The sequence below is a fragment of the Antechinus flavipes genome, chromosome 3 (assembly GCF_016432865.1).
Source record: "Antechinus flavipes isolate AdamAnt ecotype Samford, QLD, Australia chromosome 3, AdamAnt_v2, whole genome shotgun sequence".
Classification (NCBI taxonomy): domain Eukaryota; kingdom Metazoa; phylum Chordata; class Mammalia; order Dasyuromorphia; family Dasyuridae; genus Antechinus; species Antechinus flavipes.
The window spans coordinates 564,945,736-564,952,991 of record NC_067400.1 but is presented as its reverse complement, the minus strand read 5'-3'; positions in this window follow the sequence as shown (position 1 = coordinate 564,952,991).

Below are 7,256 nucleotides of genomic sequence, written 5' to 3'. Positions count from 1 at the left end.
GCATTGGTAAAATGGAAAGCTCTGTAGGATGGTGAAGGGTCTCTAGTCCATACCAGGTCATGTGAGCAGCTAATTAAGCTGCTAAAAGGTTTCAGGTGCTGTTGGCACTGTCCAGATTGGAACTGGAGAGGTTTAGCCGGAAGGGAAATCAGAGGGGAAAACAATGCATTTTTTAATATCTGAAGGGATCTCATGTGGATGAAGCAACAGAATAATTCTGCTTGGCAGGGGTCAGAAGCAAAAGGTAATGGACAGCAGTGGGGTTGAGGACAGGAGGTAATTGTAGAGAGGTAGATTTTAGTTCAACATCAGGAAAAAATATTTATAACAACTAGAGCTGTCCAACAATGTGGAAGGAGTTATACAAGCAGGGAGGGAGTTCTTGCTTGTTGCAGCTCTCCAAGCAGAAACTGGACAATTATTTGTGGGATTTTTTTTTTCAGGGATTGGTCAGGACAGCTGACTTCTTAGACCCTTCCAGCTCTGAAATCTCCCTTCTGCCCCATTCCTGTGAAACCACCTATGGATTCAAAACCATTTGAAGGTGGGTTCCCATGATTCATTGCAGCCCTGAAGGCCCAGGGGAGATCTTCACACTAACTCAGAGAGGCATTCCAAGAAATAGACCCAGGTTTAGGGGAAGGTGAGATAGATTTGGGATGCAAATGAATACAGTCAAACCTCATTAATTCAGACCCCACTCGTTTGGAATTTGAGATGATCTGGAAGCCTGGTTGAGCCGAAGGCTGAGTTTGCACTACTAATGATAATGTAAACACTATTATGAGGTGAGCAAAGCCTTCATAGTATAAAGCATTATTATTATTATATTGAAAATGTGGGGGGAGTTGGTTAATCTACAGAAGAATAGACTGTTTTCAAGGACTGAGGAGCATTTATTTGCACATAAACAATTTGCTAACTGTCAAATGATTCAGTTCTATTCCTTACACTGTATGTATTTTGTGAGTACAAATTTTTGCATGTTGTCTCCCCCATTATAATATAAGCCCCTTTGAATTAATGAAAAAAATGCAAAGGAAAGTGGCCAAGCTGTACCAAATCTAAAACTATATTATAAAGCAGCAATCATCAATACTATTTGGTACTGGCAAAGAAATAGAGTTGTAGATCAGTGGAACAGATTAGGCACATAAGATACAGTAGTAAATTAATATAGTAATCTGTTGTTTGATAAACCCGAAGATTCCAGCTTCCGGAATAAGAATTCGCTATTTGATGAAGACAGCTGAAAAAATTGGAAAATGATATGGCAGAAATTAAGCATAGACCAACACTGTGTACTAATAGAGGATCAAAATGGGAACATGACTTAGACATTAATTTAGGATTTAATTAATTTAGGATATGATTTAGACCATAAGCAAATTGGGAGAGCAAGGAATACTTTACTATCAGATTTATGGAAAAGAGAAAAAATTATGACCAAATAAGAGATAATGAATATTGTGAAATGCAAAATAGATAATTTTGATTACATTAAATTAAAAAGGTTTTGTACAAACAAAATCAATGAAACCAAAATTAGAAGGAAAGCAGAAAGATGGGAAACATTTTTTTACGGCAAGTGTTTCTGTTAAATGCCTCATTTATGAAATATATAAAGAACTGAGTCAAATTTATAAGAATACAAGTCATTTCCTAACTGATAAATGGTCAAAGGATATGAACAGGCAGTTTTCAGAAGAAGAAATCAAAGCTATCTATAGTCATATGGAAAAATGCTCTAAATCACTATTCATTCGAGAAATGCAAATTAAAACAACGTTGAGGTACTACCTCATACCTACCAGATTAAGTAATATGACAGGAAAGGAAAATTATAAATTTTGGAAAAGATAAGGGAAAATTGGAACACTAATGTATTGTTGATGGAGTTCTGAACTGATCCAACCATTCTGGAGAGCAATTTGGAATAATTCCCAAAGAGCAATAAAACTATGCTTATCCTTTGATCCAGCAATACTACTCTCAGCTCTGTATTCCAAAGAAATAATAAAAAAGAAAACAGGACTTACATGTACAAAAATATTTATGACCACTCTTTTTGTGGTGACAAAGAGTGTGAAATTGAGGGAATGCCCATTAGTTGGGGAATAGTTGAACAAACTGTGGTGTATATATATATATATATATATATATATATATATATATATATATGTATGTAATGTAATGCTATTGTTCTATAAGAAATTATGAGCAGGCAAATTTCAGAAAAACCTGGAAAGATTAATATAAACTGATGCTGAGTGAAGTGAGCAGAACTAGGAGAACACTGTACATAGTAACAATAGTACTGTGTGGTGATCAACTATGATTGACCTAGCTCTTTTCAGCAATAAAATGATCCAAGACAATTCCAAAAGACTCATAATGGAAAATGATATTCACATTCGAAGAAAGAATTATAAAATTTGAATTCAGATCAAAATGTGTTGTTTTCATTTTTTTTTGTTTTTGTTTTTGGTGGCTTTCCTTTTGTTCAATTTCTTCTTTTGTGAAAGAACAATATAAGTAATGTAGAAATATATTTACATGATTGTGCCATTTTGGGGAGTGGGGATGGGAGATAAAATTTGAAACTTAAAATTTTATAAAAAGTGAATGTTGAAAAACTACCTCTATATGTAATTGGGAAATATAAAATATTACTTACACAAAGGGAATATAAGCCCCTTTGAGGGAAAGAATTTTTTTCCCCTTAATTTTTTCTTGAATCTTCAGTGCTTAGCATAGTGCCAGGCATAGAGCAAGCACTTAATTGATATTGTTAACTTGACTTCAGAATATTTAGCAGGCTGTTTAAGTCAAAATAATTATTAGCTATTGGGTGGAATAGCAGTCAGTCAAACAACAAACTTTTAACTGCCTACTTTGTGCTAGACACTGGGATAGCATCTGGGAATACAAAAATAAAAGGGAATAATCTCAGTCTTTTAGGAGCTTACATTTTAATGTAGAAAGTAGCATGCATATATGAATCTAAACAAAGAGAAAAGAACAATAATAACTAGAATTTACATGGCATTATTTCATTTGATCCTCACAACTACCTTGGGAGGTAGGCGCTATTATTTTCCTTATTTTGCAGATCAATGAGAGGGCATTCCAAGCATAGGGAAAAATGTGAACGAAGCACGGGGCTAGTTTGGGGACTATGGATCATCTAGTTTCACTGGGGGAATAAAACACTTGGAAAACTAGGAGGGTATTTTGAAAACAGATCCTAGATTTAGATGGTACCTTACATGTAATTAACTTTAGCTCACTCCCCATCAGATAAGATGGGGATAAGAAAATCATGATCTAAAAAGATTAAATGACTTACTTGCCCAGGATCACAGAGCTGCTAGGTGTATGAGGCAGGATTTGAACTGAAGCGTACTCTAGCTACCTAAATAGTTACCTAGATTATGGGTGACCTCAGTAAATCCTAAGGTTGTTGTAAAGAGCAGAGGTGATGAAGGTGGGCTGCACTCCAAGCTGCACACCTGGAACGTAGCATGCTGGGATAGACACAACATGACAAGACAAGAAATCAGTACCAGTGGTTCTCACTTCTCATCCTACCTAGATCAGTGATTTAATTATACCTTTCCAAGCATAACTTTGCAAAGGCCCTTTCCTTTGCTCAGGGCTCTGGGGCTCAGGACCCCAGAAAACTCCATCCCTTGACACACTTGCCCACTCCCTTCTTGGGCAATTAATACCTAATGAATAAAATTAAATCAAAGCAAGCATATATGTAAGTATGATATCCTAAATGGCATGTACATAAAGAGAGAATGTCTCATCGGAGAAAAAGGTGGATTAGTCATGTAATTAAGAGTGGGAGGTAAAATAGAGGCTATCCCGGTACTGTCCAGGGTACTTAAAAGACCAGGGGAAAGCCTCCAGCATGTAGGATAGATTCTCTGTAGATTTACAGAAAGAAATGGGCAGGGAAAGAATGGGAGGGGATACAGGGCTTGGTATTAGAGTCAATTAGGCATTTTGGCACTGAGACTGAGAAGTGAGATGGGGTGAATAAGAGTGGGAGTCTGAGACCCTAGGATACTCTCTCCCACTGGAGGGTGGGTGGTGGGCAGATGAGCTCATTCTTGGTTGCCATCTGGTAATTTCCTATTTTGACTAATTTTTCTTTCTAAGTTACTGAAAGATTTAGAATACTTTTGGCTTCATCTTAAAATCACTGCCCTGAGGCAAAGACCTAGATACTGAGCTCTTGTTATTGCCCTAAGTACTCACATTGATAAGATACCATCCCCATCAAGATATCAATCTAAATATCTAATAATTTTAGCTATTCTCCAAAGTTCCATTGAGGAAAAAAAATTCCAAACCACAAACAAAACATCCAACCCAAAAGATGGACATTGCTTTTTCTCTTTGTCAGTTCCTATAAAGGGACTAGAAAAATTCATCTGGCATCTTCCAAAATTCCTCAGGCACTTTGCTATCTTCCTTCAAAGGAGCAGAATGCCTGTTGTGCTGGAGTCATAGGAGATGCCACAGTTAGAAGGATTTTTTGATATCAGCAAGTCCATTTTACAGATGGAGAAACTGAGACTGACAGGAAGAAAGGACTTGCTCAAGGGTGTTTCAGAGCTTAGTGTCATTCCTTCTGTCTTTCCACCTCCAAGTGCTGGCTCCCATTAACCATGGCTCCTAGTCAATCACGTGCCTATGTTTTCCCTGACGACAGATCCGTGATTTATGGTGCCACAGACAGCACCCTTCAGTAAGAGAGCAGGACAGCTGATGCTGAGATGTCATACATTTCTTGAGTCCCTAATTGTAGCCAACGCAAACATGTCTGGCACTGCCTCCGTTCATCTTCCTAGGAGGGTTTAATATTCCCCTCTCTCGCTAAATTTTCATAACACGATTTGGTTAACTGGGTTTGTGGGCCTAACTCCCACCCACAGCTTAGAAAGCATATCCCTGGGCATCATCATATGGGACTTTTATCATGAAGAATAGCAGTGTGGCGAAAGCCAGCCAGCGGCTCTCTGCAAAAGCTCTGAGGATGGATGATGGCAGCATTTCTTAGACCCTGGATTAGGATGCTGGGCAGGTTAGTAGAGCTGAACTTTGTCTAGGGGAGGGACACTATTCTCTACATTAATCCTCTCATGAAATGATGTCTCTTGCCTTTTGGGCACTGAAGCAGCTATTGCCAGTATTCCTAATGAAAGGCTGATTCATGGGTTCTGGAAAATTTCATATTTGATGTTCAGTTGCATTAAAAAATGATAGGTTGCATGGTTGTGTAACATTTTCTTTCTGGGTCTCAGTTTCCTTATCTGTAAAATGAGGGGTTGGGCAATGATTTTTGAGGAACTTTTCATGATTGTTAGAGCTACATATCTAGCATTGCCTGTCAGAATTAGAAAAGATCTGAGAATGTCAGAACTGGGAGGAAGCCAAGAACATAGAGCTGGAAGGGGCTTTAGAATAGAGAGAGGCATGGAAGATGGGTGTCAGACAGCTCTGGAAGGAACTAAAAGAGAAAGGTGGTAGGGAGATTAGTCCTTCCTGGACCTCTTGTCTTACTGGTCGGAGGTGTAGAATGAGGGAATAGTAAAAACAGGTTATTGGGTCAGGAAAAGTCCAACTGGGCAAATTCTTGGGAAAAAGTGAAAGGTGGGAATGGAGATTTGGCAGGGGAGGAGTGAGATCCTCATAGTAAATTGCACTGGGCAACTCCTGGGAAAAAGCAGGGATATGAAGGAAGTAGTCTTAGAAGAGCAGGGAGAGAGAGGCAGACCCTAGTGGATGAAGATGGGCCCTGGGAGACAAGTAGTCCGCTCATGGTTATCCTGTGCAAGGTCCACAGAAGTTGCGTCAGTGCAGAGTTGGGGCAGTGAAGAAAGATGGCTGTCCTTTTGTCCTTCCTTATTTTCCCCTCTTCCCTGAGGTTGGTTACCTAACTTCAGTTCTCCCTCTCCCTGGTCATAATTTCATGCATAAGAGGCCATAGCATCATAAACCAAGAGCTGGAAGGGACATTGGAGATCACTAGCTAAACCTCCTCATTTCCCAAGAAACTGAGGCCCCCCCAAAACTAAATGATTCCCCTTACTTTAGGAACACATAGGAAATAAGTGGCAAATTATATTCTCTGACTTTTGTTTTAATATTTTCCATTACAGAGTGCTATGTTCCATTTCAATCCCCTATCCCATTTAAAGAAAGAACTGGGGTCCAGAAATGGAAGATGGTGGCGCTACTCATTGAAGTCCAGTTCATAGAATCATTGAATATGAGATTTGAAAGAGACCTCTGAAGGTATTCAGTCCCCAACTTAGCTGAAATATGGAGTCCTTGTTCAACATCCCCAATATCTGACCAACCAGTTTCCATGTGAACATCTCCAGTTTTGGGGAGCTCATTACCATGGTAAGAAGCTCATTCCATTTTCTGATTTTTACAACATTTTCCCCTATACTGAGCTGAAGTCTATCTTGCTATACCTTCCCCTATAGGCTTTAGTTTTTACTTTTCTTCTTGCCTTTCAATAGTTCATGATTTTTCTAGGTAAAATTGTATTTTCATCAGTGACATTCATCTCTCTACCCTCTTTGGCATCCTTCCTCCTTCCTCTCCTTCCTACCCTGACTGGAATCAAATCTAAAGCAGAATGTCATAGCATCAGAAAAATGACCCTGAGATCTTCTGCCACTCAGAAAAAATGTGAAGGCTTCCTGGCTCTCAGCCCAAGCAACTGATGTTTCTGCTTAGAACTGTTTCAGGAAAATCTAGAATTCATCTTTCCAAAAGAGGACATGCAGGAACAGAATCATAATTACTAATGACATTTGCTTTTCTGTATTAGTACTGAAGAATCCTTATCTTTTCCTTCCTTCCCTCCCACCCCTCTCTCTTTCCCTCCCTCCCTCCCTCCTTTCCTTCCTCCTCTCCCTCTCTCCCTCCCTCTCTTCCTTTCTTCCTCCCTCCCTCCCTGTCTCACTCTTTCCCTCCTTTTCTACCTTCCTTCTTTCCTTCCTTCCTCCCTCCCTCCTTTCTTTTTCTCTCCTTCCCTGTCCCCCTCTCTTCCTCCTTTCCCTCCTTCAAGTATCCTCAGGCAACAAGAAGATCAGATCAGGCAATCTTTAAAGAAATTAATTCAGACCACTCATTGAAAAGACAAATACTGAAGCTGAAGCTTAAATATTTTGGCCACACGATGAGAAGAGAGTACTCACTGGAAAAGATCCTGATGTTGGGAAAGA